At 37.5% G+C, this 19,651-nt stretch overlaps 1 protein-coding gene across 1 annotated transcript in view; it reads right to left on the bottom strand.

Moving 5' to 3' along the window:
* LOC126263311 (uncharacterized) overlaps window positions 1–19,651 on the bottom strand; it is a gene marked incomplete at its 5' end in the record, with an annotated part of 175,224 nt that overhangs the window by 5,296 nt on the left and 150,277 nt on the right. The gene's annotated exons all lie outside the window — the stretch shown is intronic.

The raw sequence follows: 19,651 nt of genomic DNA, 5'->3' as shown, positions 1-19,651 counted from the left end.
AGTGCATTAATGACTTTGCTGGTACACTTGCAAAGCTCAAATTGTGCAAGTATTAAATTGAAACAACTTGCAGCTTCACTCAAATGTGCTACTGAAATGTTGCATCTGATTGAGCAAAACACCGACTATCTAGGAACCATTGTCTTTTGTAACAAAGCAACCTTCCACACATGTGGGATTGTTTATCAACACAAAATTCACATCTAAGATCAGAAAATGTCTACAGTTTACTGTAAAGTCAGAGACAGCAAAAATGTGAATGTTTGGTGATGCCGATGAAAGACGGCATTGTTCGACAATTTTTCTTCATCAAAAAACATTAATATTTATCTGAACATGTTTGAGCAAATTGCTGTCACTCAGCTGTGCTTCTTTGTCTTAGCCAAATGTGATCTTCCAGCTTGAAAGTGCACCACCAAACTGGAGTTTACATATTTGGACTTCCTGGTCCAAACATTTTCACCGTGATTGATAGGACATGATAGCCCGACCAAGCAGGCACTGCAATCTCCTGACGTATCCCCTTGAATTCAATAATATTTTGAAGAATCAGCCTCAGTTGTGCAAATTTTCTGGTCTTTACCAGGTTTCGGCTGAAACCTGGTAAAAAACAGAAAATTTTGGGTAACTGAGGCTGATTTTTCAAAATATTAGTCTATCACAGTTGCTGACAGGGCTGCAATATGCTAAAAACCCTTTAAATTTCTTCCTGCAGTGTTGTTTGAAAGACTGTGAGTACACCTCATCTTTACATGACCTCAATGATCTCTCCAGAGGAATTGCAAATGGCATAGCCTCCATGACAAGACATGCTTGTGGAAATATGGGATGAGACAGAGTATTGTTTACATGTTTGAAGCATTATGAAATGAACCCCTGTAGGAGTGTATTAATTGCTTGTACTAAACTTGTAAACTAGAAGTATTTGTGTCTCATAGTTTTTTTCAACTACTCTTGGGAATCAGGAAGCATTCACAAGGACACCCTGCATTACCAGTGATACTAGAAACAATTATAAACATACAAAAATGCTGTTTGTGAGAAAAAAATGTTGTTGTTTACTGGAATTTTGCTCACAGATCTAATAAAATGAAAACTGCGAGTTCATAACAATGTTATTCACACTAAACAAGTTTTAACTTTTGCAATATTTGTACAGCTGACAGCTTTCTCTGCAACTATTGAAACTTTGTGAATCCTTACTATGAGGTAAGAGGTGAGCAGTGTAAGAGGAAGAGAAATGTCTTTTTCTTCTTCAAAAGTAGGTACCTTTCTCCTAATATGTATAAAATCCTCACTTATAATATATTAAAAAGCAGTAAATTACAAATAATTCATGTTTGTTAATTTGTAGCACCTATAATTGATTGTTTGTACATGTTACAGACATAATCTAGAGTGTCTGCTTTTGTCTGTCAATTTATAAATTAATTTATTCCACATCCCTAAAGGCTCTTCTTCATTGTGTGATATACAAAACAAAATGCATGAATAAATGGGTGAATTAATGAACTTGATCATTCATGTTGAGTTTGACTGTAATTTTGCCTGAGGCAACAAGGACTCAGGAGACCAGTTGAGTGGATGGTTGGCTGATGTATGGGGGTTGAAGGGACCAGACTACAAAGGCCATCGGTCCCTTAGTTGAGGGCAATAAATAATATCTTGAAAAGTGGTTATCTATTTATATTTGATTTTCAATTATTCTATTATGTATGTGAGATGCTAGGATACAGAAATAGTCCAACAATATATAAACATAAATTACATATAACATATAACAAGGGAAGTACAGTACATTTACAAAAACACTTGCAGGGAAAATAAAAACATAAAACTAGAACAAAATAAAAGCAATGTGAAAAGAGAAGACATCAAACATGGATGAATGACACTACATAATAAACAGAAAATAAAAATATTATGAACACAAAGACTCTACTTCTCTGTTAAAAAATTCGTATAATGAATAAAAAGTTTCATCAAGTAAGGCTTTATTTTATTTTTAGTTAATGTACTCTTAGACCTAGAATGTTATTTGGCAGTGTATTAAGTATTTCGGGCCAACGGCCTTGCCACAGTGGTAACACAGGTTCCTGCCAGATCACCAAAGTTGAGCGCTGTTGGGCTTGGCTAGCACTTGTGTGGGTCACCGTCCAGTCTGCTGAGCGCTGTCAGGAAGTGGGGTGCCCTAAGCCCTTGCAAGACTAATTGAGGAGCTACTTGATTGAGAGATAGTGGTTCCAGTCACGAAAACTGACTATGGCTGGGAGAGTGGTGTGCTGACCACATGCCTCTCCATATCCACATCCAATAATGCCAATAGGCTAAGGATGACACAGTTGGTCAATACCATTGGGCCTTCTGAGGCCTGTTTGGATGGAGTTTACTTTATGCTTATTAAATATTTTAATACACCTTTCTCTACTTGAGGTAAGATTTTTGTAATCACAGTGGAGAGTAGCATTCCTTCTTGTATTCTGATCAAGGTACATTTCATTGCTTCATGGTACATGAGACCATCAAGCTAATAATGTAATAAATGTATTGGGAAGTTGTATCATGCATCCCAAGTTTCCTAAAAAGATTATGACAGGAGACTTTCGGAGGAAAATTTTAACATAATTCAGACAACCTTTTTCTGCAGAAAATGGAGATGAATTGATCCAGAAGATAATTCTACAGCACATAACAGAGGGAAAGTACTGAAAGTAAGTAATTTGGCACATTGTACCCTTTGTATTTCTCCTTTCAGTTTTTGTGACTGGAGGCACCATGTTTATACTAATTAGTTTTGTTCACATTTACTGGCAGTGAGTTTACTTTAAATCAGGTTAGGATTTCTGAAAGTAATTTGTTATAATCAGCCCCTAGATTATTGGACTGCTTTTTGTTACAGTGCTATTATTGCCAGCAAACATAGTGAACTTGCATGTTTGGTATGGCAAAGATAAATCATTTATATATATGAGAAACTGCAGCAAACAAAGGACCCCTGGGGGACTCTACAGAGTACATTGCCTCAGTCAGACTCTACCCTGTCACTCACTTTGCTGCTGTCATCCAAAGCTGCCTTACACTTCCAATCTTGGAGTCAGATTCTCACTGTTCCTCTGGTGCCATAGTGCCACCCTATGTTGAGAAGTATTTTGTGATTCTCACAATTGAAGGCCTTAGAAATATCACAAAATATCCCAACTGAATTAGTTTTTTGTCACCTTCAATTGTGGACATACCTTTTTGGAAACAAAATTATCTTTCACTGATGATGAAGTTTTTGAGATTCCTCAGAGTTCTGGAATACAGTATTTTCTCAAGAATTTTCATGAAGCTGCTCAAGAGAGATTGGGATGATAGCTTGTAACTGGAATAGAGTCTCCTGTTTTGTGTAGAGGATTCACTATAGCAAATTTCATTCTATCTGGGAAGGCATCCTGAGTCAAAGAGGTATTAAATAAGTAGGCCAAGACTTTGAATAATTGATCTGAGCAGAAGTTAATTGTAAGTATTATTTATATCTGTTGATAGCCTCTGACATTCAAACATGGAAAGGTTTTTTAGAGAAAAGTTTCCACCATCCAGCTCAGAAGGAAAGGAGAGGTCTACATTGGATTTGGTGGTAGCCAACTAGCAGACTCAAATGAATCGGAGCATTTGAAATCACTCAATCCTCATCAAGTTCATAAGGGCAAAATAAAACATAAAAACATTAAGCACATTGTAACACATAATATAAACTCTTTACTGAAAACTGCAAAGCTCAGAAATGAATTGGACAGACAAAACATCATCATAGCATTACTCCAAGAAATGAGAAATACAACAGAAGATCCATTTGAATCTCAAGGTTATAGATTTACAATGAAAAACCAGGACAAAGAGTTGTGAAACAGTGCCCACAATTTGAAACATGATTTATAGTAAATTTAAAATTATAGATTCAATATCTGATTTTAAAACTATTTCTTCACAAATCACAACTTTAACTCTGAAAACCACAAACAAGATCTATACTGTCATAAACATCCATACCCTGACCAATGAGAAAAATTTTCTAACAAGAACTATGGTAGAAATAGAAAAATCCTGGGATCTTTTGGATCAGACAATAAAAACAATGTAAAGATCATAACTGGGGAAAGGAAAAGAAACACAGAGACATAATTGGAAAGTAGGACTCCATATAATCAAACTGATAGAAATGGACAAAGACCCATTGAAATTTGCAGAACACGTGGGCTCATCTCTAAATCTACATATTTTAAAGGAAAACCAAGCAAATGTATGAGATGGAAACATCCCCTTGTCTGGATGGATAAATTATTTAATAAAATGTTAAAGTACTGAGATGAACAGACACAGATTCAGATCATTATTTGGTCAAAATCATGATCAAATTCACCCCATTAAGGGGAAAAAAGACAGAGAGCAATTGTAGATAAAAGAAAGTATGACCCACATAAATAAATCAAAAATGACAAATACCAGAAAAGCACACAAAATACAGTAGTAATAGACAATCCTGAGGAATTAATACCAATTCTAAAAGAACATGCTGAATAATTGGCCCCAGTAAATCAATGTAAAAAAAAAAAAGAATGCATGGTGGACTACAGAATGTGATGAAATTAATGATGAAAGACATCAAGCTTTGACAAAATTTCAAACTCACAAAAAAGAAGAAAATGCACATAACCTCAAAAACACCAGAAAAAAATTCTCTCAAATTGTCGGAAAACAAAGTGGCAATATCAAAAGGATCTACTGAGTTCCTTTGAAGGAAACTACTACAAAACCAATTCCAGAGAGCATTTCAAAGCCTTTGATAAACAATTGCATAATAACAACCCTCCCACACTATTGCTGAGAAATAAAGATGGAAGAATAGCTCATAATAATAAGGAATACACAGAAATAATGGCAGAAGCCTTCAACAAGCTCTTGAAGTGTAATGAATCTGAAAAGCTTTTAACAAAAGACACGAGCACCCCTGTAAAAACCAAATCAGATATTAAAAAACCCACCTACAGTACAAAAAATAGAAACTGCACTTAAAGAAATGAGAAACTACAAAGCATGTAGTGAAAATCAATTGTTTGCGAGACATCTGTACATACTATTTTACAAAAAATTTGGGCAGCAGACAAGTTATCAGAAGAATGGTCCACAGCTATAATTAACCCAGTTGATAAGAAAGGAGACAAAAGTGATCCAGACACCTATAGAGAAACATTGCTCTTGGACTGTACCTACAAGATTTTTTTCCAAAATTTTACACAACAGGATCAAAGAACAACTGGATAAGGAACTGGGGGAATACCAAGGAGGCTTCAGACCTTGGAGAAATGGTGCTGAAAAAATAATTACTTTGAAATTAATCATGCCAAACAAAACAAGCCTCTCTCAATTAAATTTACAGATTTTAAGAAAACATGTGATTCTGTCAATAGACCCTCACTGTTACAAATTTTGAGACATTTCAAACTCAATGCAAAATTAATTAAACTGATAGAACTTACATTAACAAATAGGCTACAGTTTCAAAAATTAATTTCAGAGGGGAGCTTTCTGAATCATTCTTGGTAAAAACTGGTTTAAGGCAGGGAGATGGCCTGTCACCTCTTCCTTTTAATTGTGCCCTTGATATGTGATATGTGATTTATTCATCTCATTATGTACAATTTGATTTGATGTACAGGAGACATGTCAAAGTTTACAAAAGAAACTTTTTTCTCTTTTTTAAGAGAAATACAAAAGTCTACATTATATTTTACATTTTTAAATTACAGCTACACATGTACATAAAATAATACATGTAATACAATCCCTGTGTTCAGACTGTGAAGCTGTCCTCAATGAATTCATTGACAGAATAATGACACTTTTCCACCAGAAGAGTAAAGAACAATCTTTTCAGTGAACCAAGCTCCATCTTAAATATATTACTGCCTTTTATTTTATTGAAAATTTTTAACCTCAAGTTTTAAATGATGTGTTGGAAGTCTGAAGTTATTTCTGTGGTGAGTGCTGTAGTTGTGGTCAAAACGGAAAGTGTCTAGTGTATGTTGATTTTTATATAGGAACACCATCACTTCATATGTGTAAAGTGAAGGATAGATAGTATTTTTAAATTTTTTATTAGTGGTCGACAGGATCCTAGGTTTTTTTTCCCCCAACACACATTTCTAATTACTTTCTTTTGTAATACTAGGAGCCTAGTGACATTTGCTGAATTTCCCCAGAAGATTATGCCATAACGAATAACTGACTCAAAGTAGCAGTGACAAACTATCTTTCTGGTAACCATGTTTGTGGCACCTGACAAAATACATATTGAAAATGCTATGTTGTTCAGTTTATTTGCTAAGTAATCTGTGTGTACCTTTCAATTTAAATGTTTGTCAAGATTTAGGACTAAGAACTTCATGTGGTTTGCTTCTGTGATATCCTGATCATTGCAAGTTATATTTATTTCAGTCCTTTCCACTGATTTAGCTTCAAATTACATCATTTTGGTTTTAGTTACATTTAGTTTTAGTCCATTTTGATAGAACCAAGATTTGAGTTTTTCTAAAGTATTTTTGGATTTTTCTGGAATACTTTCAGATACCTCATTTTCAATTAGAACTGACGTATCATCAGCAAATAAGCCTGAATGAACATCAATAGCAAGTGGTAGATCATTTACATAAAAAAGAAACAGATATGGACCCAATATCAAACCTTGTGGGACTCCTTGGGGAACTGTTTTCCAGTCTGAGGAATAATTGAGTCCATTGGAAGTTAAAATTACTCATTGTTTCCTACCTGACAGGTAGGATAAGCAGCTGTTGGATAAGCAGCTGCAGCAGCAAGTCGTATACTCTTAGCTCACTTATTTGTTTCATAGTTTAATTCTTAATTTCTTTGCGTGTTTTTGGTATTTGCATTAATAGAGTTGTAGCATCGCGTTTTAGTACCTGAATAGTGTAAAACTTGCGTAGTCTCCTTCCGCTGCCGAGCAGTGTGTCAGCAGTGTGCAAGTAGCGGCATTACTGCATTTACTAGGCAATGCAGCAAGCGGGTTCTAATAACCGTTTCAATTTTGTGTCAAATTGTTTGTGCTCTCTGTAGATTAGTTCAGACGTTCTTTGCACAACAGTTTTTAGCATGGATAGGGACTGCAACTGCTGTGTTCGGATGCAGGCTGAGTTGGCATCCATTTGCTCCCAGCTTCAGGCAGTGTTGGCTTCGGTCACACAGCTTGAGGCTGTTGCCAATGGGCATCACTGTGGGGGTCTGGATGGGGGTTTGCCGGGGACGGCCACCTCGTCCCACGCATCCCCCAATCGGACTACAACTGTGGCTGCCCAGGATACTGCCCACATTGAGGCTGATCCCTCACCTGTGGTAGAGTGGTAGGTCGTCTCGAGGTGTGGCAGGGGGCGAAAGACATTCCGGAGGGCTGAACGGAAGGCCTTTCCAGTTTGTCTGACGAACCGGTTTCAGGCTCTGTCTCAGGCTGATACTGATCTTCGGCCTGACATGGCTGCTTGTCCTGTTTCAGAGGTTACCCCTCAGTCTGCAAGATCCGGGCTTACTGGTAGTTGGGAACTCCAAAGTCAGGCGCGTAATAGGGCCCCATAGGGATATGGCAGCAAGAAAGGGGAAGAAAACCAATGTGCACTCCGTGTGCATATCGGGGGGAGTCATTCCAGATGTGGAAAGGGTCCTTCCGGATGCCATGAAGGGTACAGGGTGCACCCATCTGCAGGTGGTCGCTCATGTCGGCACCAATGATGTGTGTCGCTATGGATCGGAAGAAATCCTCTCTGGCTTCCGGCGGCTATCTGATTTGGTGAAGACTGCCAGTCTCGCTAGCGGGATGAAGGCAGAGCTCACCATCTGCAGCATCGTCGACAGGACTGACTGCGGACCTTTGGTACAGAGCCGAGTGGAGGGTCTGAATCAGAGGCTGAGATGGTTCTGCGACCGTGTGGGCTGCAGATTCCTTGACTTGCGCCATAGGGTGGCGGGGTTTCGGGTTCCGCCGGATAGGTCAGGAGTGCACTACATGCAGCAAGCAGCTACACGGGTAGCAGGGGTTGTGTGGCATGGACTGGGCGTTTTTTTTTTTTAGGTTAGATGGCCTCGGGCAAGTACAGAAAGGGCAGCAGCCTCAAAGGGTTTGGGGCAAAGTCAGGACATGTGGGGGCCAAGCAGCAATCGGTATTGTAATTGTGATTCTTGAGTTTCTCCTGGCGTATTTGATAATCAAAATATCCACGGGTGTACTGCCAGTCTACAGTGTCCACTGTAGACCGGCAGTACACCTGTGGATATTTTGGGTATTGTAATTGTAAACTGTCGAAGCTGCATTGGTAAAGTACCGGAACTTCAAGTGCTGATAGAAAGCACCGAAGCTGAAATCGTTATAGGTACAGAAAGCTGGCTGAAGCCAGAGATAAATTCTGCCGAAATTTTTACAAAGGCACAGACGGTGTTTAGAAAGGATAGATTGCATGCAACCGGTGGTGGCGTGTTTGTCGCTGTTAGTAGTAGTTTATCCTGTAGTTAAGTAGAAGTGGATAGTTCCTGTGAATTATTATGGGTGGAGGTTACACTCAACAATCGAGCTAGGTTAATAGTTGGCTCCTTTTACCGACCTCCCGACTCAGCAGCATTAGTGGCAGAACAACTGAGAGAAAATTTGGAATACATTTCACATAAATTTTCTCAGCAAGTTATAGTCTTAGGTGGAGATTTCAATTTACCAGATATAGACTGGGACACTCAGATGTTTAGGACGGGTGGTAGGGACAGAGCATCGAGTGACATTATACTGAGTGCACTATCCGACAATTACCTCGAGCAATTAAACAGAGAACCGACTCGTGGAGATAACATCTTGGACCTACTGATAACAAACAGACCCGAAATTTTCGACTCTGTAAGTGCAGAACAGGGAATCAGTGATCATAAGGCCGTTGCAGCATCCCTGAATATGGAAGTTAATAGGAATATAAAAAAAGGGAGGAAGGTTTATCTGTTTAGCAAGAGTAATAGAAGGCAGATTTCAGACTACCTAACAGATCAAAACAAAAATTTCTGTTCTGACACTGACAATGTTGAGTGTTTATGGAAAAAGTTCAAGGCAATCGTAAAATGCGTTTTAGACAGGTACGTGCCGAGTAAAACTGTGAGGGATGGGAAAAACCCACCGTGGTTCAACAACAAAGTTAGAAAAGCAAAGAGAGCTTCACTCCAAGTGTAAACGCACCCAAAACCTCTCAGACAAACAGAAGCTAAACGATGTCAAAGTTAGCGTAAGGAGGGCTATGCGTGAAGCGTTCAGTGAATTTGAAAGTAAAATTCTATGTACCGACTTGACAGAAAATCCTAGGAAGTTCTGGTCTTACATTAAATCAGTAAGTGGCTCGAAACAGCATATCCAGACACTCTGGGATGATGATGGCATTGAAACAGAGGATGACACGCGTAAACCTGAAATACTAAACATCTTTTTCCAAAGCTGTTTCACAGAGGAAGATCGCACTGCAGTTCCTTCTCTAAATCCTCGCACAAACGAAAAAATGGCTGACATCGAAATAAGTGTCCAAGGAATAGAAAATCAACTGGAATCACTCAACAGAGGAAAGTCCACTGGACCTGACGGGAAACCAATTCGATTCTACACAGAGTACGCGAAAGAACTTGCCCCCCTTCTAACAGCCGTGTACCGCAAGTCTCTAGAGGAACGGAAGGTTCCAAATGATTGGAAAAGAGCACAGGTAGTCCCAGTCTTCAAGAAGGGACGTCGAGCAGATGCGCAAAACTATAGACTTATACCTCTGATGTCGATCTGTTGTAGAATTTTAGAACATGTTTTTTGCTCGCGTATCATGTCATTTTTGGAAACCCAGAATCTACTCTGTAGGAATCAACATGGATTCCGGAAACAGCGATCGTGTGAGACCCAACTCACTTTATTTGTTCTTGAGACCCAGAAAATATTAGATACATGCTCCCAGGTAGATGCTATTTTCCTTGACTTCTGGAAGGCGTTCGATACAGTTCCGCACTGTCGCCTGATAAACAAAGTAAGAGCCTACGGAATATCAGACCAGCTGTGTGGCTGGATTGAAGAGTTTTTAGCAAACAGAACACAGAATGTTGTTATCAATGGTGAGACGTCTACAGATGTTAAAATAACCTCTGGCATGCCACAGGGGAGTGTTATGGGACCATTGCTTTACACAATATATATAAATGACATAGTAGATAGTGTTGGAAGTTCCATGCGGCTTTCGCGGATGATGCTGTAGTATACAGAGAAGTTGCAGCATTAGAAAATTGTAGCGAAATGCAGGAAGATCTGCAGCGAATAGGCACTTGGTGTAGGGAGTGGCAACTGATCCTTAACATAGACAAATGTAATGTATTGCGAATACATAGAAAGAAGGATCCTTTATTGCATGATTATATGATAGCGGAACAAACACTGGTAGCAGTTACTTCCGTAAAATATCTGGGAGTATGCGTGCGGAATGATTTGAAGTGGAATGATCATATAAAATTAATTGTTGGTAAGGCGGGTACCAGGTTGAGATTCATTGGGAGAGTCCTTAGAAAATGTAGTCCATCAACAAAGGAGGTGGCTTACAAAACACTTGTTGACCTATACTTGAGTATTGCTCATCAGTGTGGGATCCGTACCAGATCGGGTTGACAGAGGAGATAAAGAAGATCCAAAGAAGAGCAGCGCGTTTCATCACAGGGTTATTTGGTAACCGTGATAGCATTACGGAGATGTTTAGCAAACTCAAGTGGCAGACTCTACAAGAGAGGCGCTCTGCATCGCGGTGTAGCTTGCTCGCCAGGTTTTGAGAGGGTCCGTTTCTGGATGAGGTATCGAATATATTGCTTTCCCCTACTTATACCTCCCGAGAAGATCACGAATGTAAAATTAGAGAGATTCGAATGCGCACAGAGGCTTTCAGACAGTCGTTCTTCCCGCGAACCATACACGACTGGAACAGAAAAGGGAGGTAATGACAGTGGCATGTAAAGTGCCCTCTGCCACACACCGTTGGGTGGCTTGCGGAGTATAAATGTAGATGTAGATGTAGATTCCACACATCTGTAACTTGGGGAGGAGTAATTCATGGCTCACTGAATCAAAAGCTTTAGTTAGATCACAGAATATTCCTGTGATCTTTCTACCCTTATCTAATGTGAAGCATAGTTTTTCAATTAAGTCATTTATAGCATTCGCAGTGCTTTTACCCTGTTGGAATTCGAACTGGTTTTTAAAAATTGAATACACAATGAGGGAATGGTACAAGGACAGTCCAAAGAACATTAAAGGTGGAACACGAAAAGATGAAATAAAGTTGAACTGTTTATGATTTGCTGATGATCTCGCTCTTCTCACCAACAACATTAAAGAAAACCAAACAACAAAAACAATGATTACAGGAAATAGCCCAGAGTATTGGTCTTAAAATATCTTCTGAAACAACAGAAATAATGCTAATGTAGCCACCACTGGCAAACAAACTTAGAATTGGAGGACATGACGCAAAAACTGTTGAAAAGTTCAAATACACGGGAGAAATAATAACACACAACCTGAATGAGAAACCATCATGGAAGAGTAGAATAAACAAACTGATTAAAATACATCATGTTACCAAGAACACAAAAAAATGCCCCTCAATAGCCACAAAACTGAAACCCTAAAAGACAGTCTCACAGCTGCAAGTAGCATATGCTAGTGAAACTGTATTTAAAACAATCTGCACTGTAGCAACAGAAAGATTACTCACAATAGAAAGAAAGATAGTCAGAACATGTATAAATAAATAATACCAAAAAGATAGAGTTTGGAGAATAGCTTCAGATGAAACAATTTATAAAGAAATAAAACCAGTGACAAGTACAATGAAAAAGAAACATATCTTTTGTAGGGCATTGGATGAGGACAACAGAAAATAGAATTAGCTGCCAAATAATGGAGAAGATAGGAAATAGTAAGAGTGGCAATGGATCACAGAGCTCAAGGAGGACATGATGAAATTACAGATTACAATGGAGGATTTGAAAGGCAAGACAGACACACTCAAGATACTTCATGACAAACATATCACACTATCAATAAAAATTAACAAACAGAGAATGGGAAGGGTGATTTTGGATGAGGAGAGAAGGGCATGATATGAAAATATGAAAAAGTATTGGGCAAACAAAAAATAGAAGAACATAGTTCATAATATTGACTAAAGTGGTCCAATGTAGGCCATAAAATAAAATAATCTGATGATCCTTTGCTTTTTAAAGAGGTATGATTTTCTTCACTTCATTTCTAGTTATGGGATATATGCATATCTCACTTACAGCTTTAGGAAAAATTGTGTTTCAGTGTTTCCATGACACATTCAAAGGTGCTATCACAGCTTACTTGCACAGTAGCACCTAAAAATGGTCACTGAAGATTTATGCAATACATTTATCATCAATATTTAAGACAATGTCTTTGGTTTTATTGGCACAGTTGTCACCTATCTTATTCCTTGTTATGTCCCAGACTGTTTTGATTTTATTATAGGATTTGTTAATTTTGAAGCTAAAATATAAACATTTTAATTGTCTGGTTACTTTGGTTAATATTTTACAGAACTTTTTATAAGATTTATTAGGGCAGGCCTGAATTTTGTTATGTAATATATCAAATATTGCTGCAGTTCCATAGTTAAACAGATTATATTATTTGGAATTGGTATCCATTTCACAATAGATATATCTCATTTTAAATCTTTTACAAATTGGAGGTGTGGTTTAAAGGACTTCAAGATTTCTTTATTTATTGATCTAACTTCTTTCCACAGGAGCTCAGTTTTATTCTGGTAAATATTCATATCATTAACAGTACGTCTCTGACCACCAAAGTCAGAGAGACCAGTCAATATTTTACTAATAATGATGCAACACATTTTCCACTGGTCTAGAAAAATGTTTTCAAACAGTGTGCTTGAATTTGGAGTTATTCTGGTGGCAAAACTGATTAATGAGGATGATTTTGTAGAAGAACATCAAATTTTCCAGGTCTATCCCCCACTACAACATGATAGAAAATATATAGTGAAGTCTGAAAGCACTATGATATCTCTTCCACATTTAAATAGATGCAGTAGAAGTGGGACTCACTTCACCTGTTTTGGGGAAACCTGTTTTGCCCAGTGTCAGGAAGTGGAAAAGACAAAAGAGCAGGGATCTATTAATCACCAGCAGCTCATATGTATGCCGATTGTACCCCTTAGGGAAATGGCAGCAAGAGACAGGACAGTACCCCAGGTGCACTAAGTGTGTATGTCTGGAGACCTCATTCAACATGATGAAGAGGCTGTCCCAGCAGCTGTTGAGGGAACAGGAGGCAACCAGCTGCAGATTGTTGTGCATGTTGGAACAAATGATGCCTGTCGTCTGGACTCTAAGGTCGTTCTTTGGTGATTACAGTGACTGGCAGAGAAGGCTGAGAAGACCAGCCTTGTGTGTGGTGTTTCAACAAAGTTCACAATGTGCAGTGTTGCCCCAGAATTGATCATGGCCCTTTTGTTCTGAATCGAATGGAAGGACTGAATCAGAGACTTTGGAGGTTCTGTGACAAGCTAGGCTGCGACATCCTGGGCTTGTGCCATATGACTGAGAACTGTGTGGTCTCCCTAGTTACAGAAAGCTGGTTGAAACCTGAAATGGATAGCAGTGAGATTTTTGGGGAAAATTTAAGTGAATATTGAAAGGATACATTAGTGGGAAATTGAGGTGGTGTATTTGTTGCACAAGGCAAGAAACTCAAATCTGCTGAGACAGAAATTGAAGCTGCATGTGAGATTGTTTGGGCAAGACTCAGTATCAGGGGTGGGCATAAAAAGATAATTGGATCCTTCTATCACCCACCAAACTCATCTTCGGATGTAACTGAAAACTTTAGAGAAAACCTCAGTTCACTTATAGTTAAGTTCCCCGATCATACTGTCATCATACAACAATTAATTACAGTTTTGTTACAAGTGCGTGTGATAAGACATCCTGTGAAACTTTACTAAATGCCTTCTATGAAAACTACCTAGCGACCATGATGCGGCTGTGACAACAATGATTACCAAAGTACAAAGGACAACTAAAACTAGCAGAAAGCTATATATATGTTCAGTAAACTAGACAAAAAATCACTAGTGTCATATCTCAAAGATGAACTTGAAACTTTAAGCACAGGTCAGAATGAAGTAGAGGAACTCTGGCTGAAGCTTAAAAGAACAGTTGACCACGCACTGGATACACACGTACTCAGTAGAACAGTTCATAATGGGAGAGAACCTGCATAGTATACAGTCACTGTAAAGAACTTCTACAGAAAACAAAGATTACTGCATAATAAATGTAAAACAAAGCTTAGGGCTATAGATAGAGAGGTGATGCATGAAACTCATTTGGCCATCAAGAGAGCAATGTATGATGCATTCAACAGCTACCATAGCACAATATTGTCAAGTGACCTTTTGCAGAACCCAAAGAAATTCCAGTCATATGCAAAGGCTGTTAATGGCACCAAGGTATCTTAAACAGAATGACCTCCTCAATGCCAACCAGCAAGGATTTTAGAATCATCAATCATGTGAAACACAATTTGCACTTTTCTCATATGACCTATTGAAAGCTTTGGATCAAGGCAAACAGGTAGATGCATTGTTTCTTGATTTCCAAAAAGCATTTGACTCAGTACTGCACCTATGTTTTATTGTCAAAAGTACAATCATATTTGGTATCGAGTGAAATTTGTGATTGGATTGAGGACTTTTTGGTAGGGAGGGCACAGCATATTACCTTGGATGGAGAGTCATCATCATTTGTGGCAATAACTTCGGGTGTGGCCCAGGGAAGTGAGTTGGGATACTTGCAGTTCATGTTGTATGTTAATGACCTCGCAGACAATATGAATAGTAAAATCAGGCTTTTTGCAGATGATGCTGTTATCTATAATGAAGTACTTAGAGAAGCTGCATAGATATTAGTCAGATCTTGATAACATTTCAACATGGTGCAGAGATTGGCAACTTGCTCTAAATGTTTGGAAATGTAAAATTTTGCACTTCACAAAATGAAAAAAAATGTAGTATCCTATGTCTATAATATCAATGAGTCAATGGTGGAACCAGTCAACTCTTGCAAATACCTGGGTGTAGCACTTCGTTGGGATATGAAATGGAATGATGACATAGGTTCAGTCTTGGGCAAAGCAGGTGGTAGACTTCATTTTATTGGTAGAATACTGGGGAAGTGCAATCAGTCTACAAAAGAGATTGCTTACAAATCTCTCACATGTCTAGTTCTAGAATATTGCTCAAGTGTGTGGGACCCATACCAGATAGGACTAACAGGGGATATTGAATGTATACAGGGAAGGGCAGTTCAGAAATGTCACAGGATTGTTTAATCCATGGGAGAGTGTCACGGAGATACTGAAATAGTTGAAGTGGCTGACTCTTTAAGACAGATGTAAACTATCCCGAGAAAGGCTATTAACAAAGTTTCAAGAACCGGCTTAAAATGATTACTCTACAAATATACTACAACCCACTATGTATCGCTCACAGAGGGATTATGAGTTTAAGATTAGAATAATTACTGCTTGCACAGAGGCATTCAGACAATCATCCTTCCTGTGCTCCATAGATGAATGGAACAGGAAGAAAGCCTAATGGGTGGTACAATGGGACATACCCTCTGCCATGCACCTCATGGGGGTTTGCAGAGTGTAGATTTAGATGTAGATGTAGGTGTAGTTGTAGATTCTAGCTGCCAAATCCATGATTCCCTGAACATGAGCAATATAATGTTTCAGTTAATAAGGAGAACAATTTACAGCCAATGCTTCAAAATATTGCTTTAAAAAAAAAAAGTCATGTGTACCAACTGCATTACACTTGACATATTTCTTAACAAAAATAGCAATATCTCTTCTTTTGCTTTGTTTGCTACTTTGTCTTATTTTAATCAGATATTAAAAGTCTTTCCACCCACGAGCAGCTGTGGCGCTGAGTGAAGCACAGCACATGGGTATCACACAAATGACTAATATTCTGATGGAAAACTGCCAGTTGATGATTTCCAGAAACAGTTAAAATGTTTTGTCTAAAAAAAGGCTAGTAGACAACAAATGATTTTGGAATCCATTTGTCTAATATAGTCTGTCTACATTCAGTGAGTTTCATAGTGTTCAGTTCATTTTCAGTGAGCCATCTCTCTAAGGGCAATAGTTTGGACTGAGCCCCATTTTCCATTCTTTCAATAATATTACAAATTGCTTTGGCTAAATGGTTTTTACCATGCTAATTAGATGCAGTCAGTGGTTTGTGTAATATGCTCAACTGAATGCTTTAATTTCAATCACATTTACATTTGTGAAACTATTGCAGACTCCTGCACGATACATACTCATGACTTCCACTGATTTATTTGCACATGAGGATAGAATAAAGTCATAACTGAGACATCTGACACTTTCTTGTTGGTGCATTTTAACTTGTTTAAAGTTGTTCTCAGTGGATGAACAGCATCCAGACCTCATTGTGGCAACATTGCTAGAACCAAAGCAGATATAACAAAAGTCCTTTGTTAATATATTAGAAGTAGTATTTGATTCAGGAAAGCCCCTGGCTTCACATAACCTAATGTACTCACTTCTTTATCTATGTTTTTTATTTCCTCAGCAACATGCTGAATGTGGCTATTGCCTGGTAGAATTTCTCTGTTCCTCTTGCTATCTTTTATCATATTTTTTCACATCTTGCTGCATGCATTGCTGAATTTTTGTTGTAGTTGAACTGTTTAAAAGAAATTGATTGACATGGATGCCCATTTTGCAGAAGTATTTCATCTTTCTTCCAGCACTTGTGTTTCTGTATAACAATTTTTCTTCTATGTGTTGTTATTAGATGGGAACTTACCAATACTGACAATGAGTTACCAGTTTTCAATGTGTGGCGAGTATGTTCATATCTGATTGGATAGCAAGTTCCAAAACCTTTATCTTATCATGGAGTTTGCTATTTTTATCAGTGATGGGGTGGAATAAACTGCACATATTGACTTTTTGCATATTTCCACCATTTGCTGAAAATTCCCCTTTCATGGGGAGGCACAAAAGTTCTCATATGGAGTCACCTATTATGTGGTCTCTAAGTTTATGTACATAAATAATTGCGTGTAGCTTTAGAAAGTACAGAATTAACTTTTGATTCTTCACAAATTCATGCAAGAACATTTGATAAAATAAACTAAAGAGAAATGCACCAGACTTAAATTATTACAGCAAAGATAATAAAACTAAGCCTCTCAGAGAGTTCACATGTATTTCTTAATATACTAGTGAAAGGCAAATACATAAATGTGTCACTACCACAAAGTCAGTGACAATTTAATCACTTTATCCAAAGTTTAACTTTCATTTTTATTAGTAGATGTTTGTTTACTACCTGTTTTTATGAACTATATATGCTGTCTCACTAATTTTTATTGTCCACCAATGATGAAGTCTATCTCATTTCATATGATCAGTCAGTAATAAAGATTCGTGATTCTTGAGACATCAAGTCCCTTATGAAATATATACTTTATTGGACTTGGACTGCATTACTACAGACGATAATTCCATAAGATAATGGGGAATGAAAGCATGCAAGTTTTTTAGTCTGCAGTCAGCACAGTTAAAATAACCACATAATATGTGGTACTCAACTTCTTGATCAGCGTTTAATGTTTGGGACCCATTTCAACTTGTTTGCCATCAGACACCTAGGAACATGACAAGTGTTCATTTGATAGTATAATTAATGCCTATATCTAGTATTTGTAATTAATTGTAATTGTTTAAAATTAAATGATATTGCTGTTTGCTGTGAATCAGTTTTTGTATGTCTGTGTCTTGTATGGCTGAGTATGCTGTGACTGGCAAACACTAAAGCTTTTACAAAGCTCTGTAATTTCTTTGGAATGTTATTTTGTAGATCTGGTATAGGATTGTATTTATCAGTGAAATCTTCATTTTTGCTGTTCTTCTCATGGTCTGTAATTTATGGTGTAGATGAATTTTTGTAATTAACTGTGAAGAATACTTGTGACTATTGTAATTTAAGTGATGTCATCTATTATGAAAGATGATATTGCTACATATTGTTTTTGCATTTGTTTTTGGATGATATGGTAATGCACAAAATTAATGAATTTTTCTTCTTCATACTGTGCATTAAAAATCACATTTTTGTCTAACAAATTGAATTTCAACAATGAATGTTAATCTTTCTCTTTCATCCACTGAATAAGGTCAAGGAGATGCTGTCATATTTAAACTGCTTTGGTTGTGTGATTATTACTTTTTTGTGTTGTAAGTAGTTAATTAAAACATTTGACATAGATGTTTAACTTTAGTTCTTTCCTCTTGTTCTGGTTCTATAGGCTAAACAGCACCTGTAAACAGGGCAGTGAGACAGTGGTCTTAAAAGTATGGGATAAGCATGAATCCTGCAAAAAATGTGTGGTAAAAGGAATTATATTTGTTAAATATCACAAGAATTATGAGAAAAAACATCTAAAATTTAACAGTGACAATTTATGCTGGCTGAGCTTCTATTCTTTCTATGATGGAAACATATTGAGAGAAGAGCATATATTTTTGCAAATGTTGTTGCTCAATGGCTCACGAAAAATTAACTAGTTATAAGCCTGAAAAAAGGCTATGTTTGCAGTGTTCAGAAACAAAGGGAAGTCTGTGCGTATGGATTTAAAAATGGATGATACCCAACTGCAAGAAGTATAATCCACTAGATTCTTAGATATTAATCTGCACAATGAGCTGAAATTAGGGTTGCCAGGTCTCTTGTAGTTCCCAGGTTTTTGCAGATTTCGACCTTTTTTTCAGTCCTCTGCCTCATGTGTTTAAGAATATTTCTCCCATATTTAATTCTAATACAATATTTTGTGATTGAAGTGCAATATTTTTTGATTTTTAATTATTCAACTTTGATTACTGAAATATTCTAAGCAATAGATTGAACTGTACACTGGCATAATGGCTTTGTTCCAAAGTAGTAATGAACCTACTATGCAGTGTATTAGTGTCATTGCTAAAATTAAATTACTTTTACAAGCATATACTCAAATATGGATGTACATCAGTTTATGCTACTATAGGTTCTATAATTGCTGCATGGAAAAAAATTACTAAGTTGGTCACTGTGTGTGTATGTGCAATTAAATCAAATGCCAACTGTATCAGCACAGGCTGGCCACTAGGGGCCACCTGTAGGAGTGTGCACAGGACATTGTCTCTGCCACGCCGCCTGCCAGTGACTCATGCATATATATGGGCAGAGCAGTACTGACTCATGCTCACTATGTTCTCTTAGTTTGTATGACTCACACTCACATAAGTTGTTGTGTGAATCACTTATGTTGCACTTTCTGTCTGATTCTTTTGTCTTGTTGTGCGTGTGGAATCATGAGAGACTTATTTCCATTACTGTTCAGCGGTTTATGAATAAAGCCACATTTGTGTTACTTGGATCACTTTCATGTATTACTTGGTTACTACATAACAGGCAATGAGTTTGGAATG

This window comes from Schistocerca nitens, chromosome 6 (assembly GCF_023898315.1).
Source record: "Schistocerca nitens isolate TAMUIC-IGC-003100 chromosome 6, iqSchNite1.1, whole genome shotgun sequence".
Taxonomy (NCBI): Eukaryota; Metazoa; Arthropoda; class Insecta; order Orthoptera; family Acrididae; genus Schistocerca; species Schistocerca nitens.
The sequence above is the reverse complement of the archived record's forward strand: the minus strand, read 5'-3'. Positions and strand labels throughout refer to the sequence as shown.